We start from the raw sequence: 1158 nt of genomic DNA, 5'->3' as shown, positions 1-1158 counted from the left end.
CATGACATTGCAGTGACAGGTACAAGCTATTGTATATTTTGTCATAACCTACAAAGTTGCGCAAGATAGAGTATAAACTATTATAATGTAAACTGTAATCCATAGTTAGTAGCAATGCTACAATACATGTTAATCAATTACAACAAATGTACCACACTAATGAGGGGTATTGTTGGCATGGGAAAGTGTGGGAGGAGGAGGGAGTGGGGTATATGGGAATCCCTTATCTAAACCTTCCTTTAAAAATTTTTAATTAAAAAAATTTTAGGAACTATTTTGGAAGTTCTTTTAGCTGATATAAATTAGCAGACTATTTTTGGGTAATATTAAACTGTTCAAGTTCGTTTTAAAAAAATACTTTTTTTTTTACTCCCCCCACTCCCCCACCCCCTGTTGTCTGCTTTCTTGTGTCCATTCGCTGTGTCTTCTTCTGTGTCTGCAGGCATTCTCGGTGACACTGGAAATCTGTGTCTCTTTTTTGTTGCATTATCTTACTGTGTCAGCTCTCCATGTGTATGGTGCCACTCCTGGGCAGGCTGCACTCTTTACATGGGATGGCTCTCACTGCCGGGAGCACTCCTTGCCTGTGGGGTATCCCTATGTGGGGGCCATCCCTGCACAGCACAGCACTCCTTGCACACATGGGCCAGGAGGCCCTGGGTTTGAACCCTGGACCTCCTATATGGTTAATTTAAAGTCTTCCTTTTTAACCCAAATTAAAGCTGAAACCACTCAGACTGCATTCTCTCCCTCTCACCCCCCTAAAATGGGAGAGAAGAATGATCATCAGTGGCAGTAGGCAGTTGCAAGAAAGCAATAGCTACAGCCAGCCTCAAATTCAGGGTAGAATGCTGTGCCTCCTCCTCTGGTTTTTGGTATTCTACGACTCAGAGAACCTTCTCTAGTAATGAACTATAGAAATGATCCCTGAAAGTATAGTCTTAACTCACCTCCTGCCACCTCTGCTTGGTCTCCATAAGCTGCGCACATTACACTGACTGCAGTGACTTTTAGCATTTCTGTGATCCCAGTCATATTAAATTAGCATAACATGGGCAGCGGACTTGGCCCAGTGGTTAGGGCATCCTTCTACCACATGGGAGGTCCACGGTTCAAACCGCGGGCCTCCTTGACCCGTGCGAAGCTGGCCCATGTGCA

The 1158-nt window shown here is 44.3% G+C and overlaps 1 non-coding gene across 1 annotated transcript; it reads right to left on the bottom strand.

Moving 5' to 3' along the window:
- Positions 1 to 727: 727 nt before the first annotated feature.
- On the bottom strand, positions 728 to 943 carry LOC111763002 (small nucleolar RNA U3). The gene has a single exon (XR_002795977.1). It is a non-coding gene; the product is annotated as a small nucleolar RNA U3 (small nucleolar RNA).
- Between the last annotated feature and the right edge of the window lie 215 nt (positions 944 to 1158).

Source organism: Dasypus novemcinctus, chromosome 18, assembly GCF_030445035.2.
Source record: "Dasypus novemcinctus isolate mDasNov1 chromosome 18, mDasNov1.1.hap2, whole genome shotgun sequence".
Lineage (NCBI taxonomy): Eukaryota > Metazoa > Chordata > Mammalia > Cingulata > Dasypodidae > Dasypus > Dasypus novemcinctus.
Note: the sequence above shows the minus strand (reverse complement) of the source record. Positions and strands in the feature narration are given on the sequence as shown.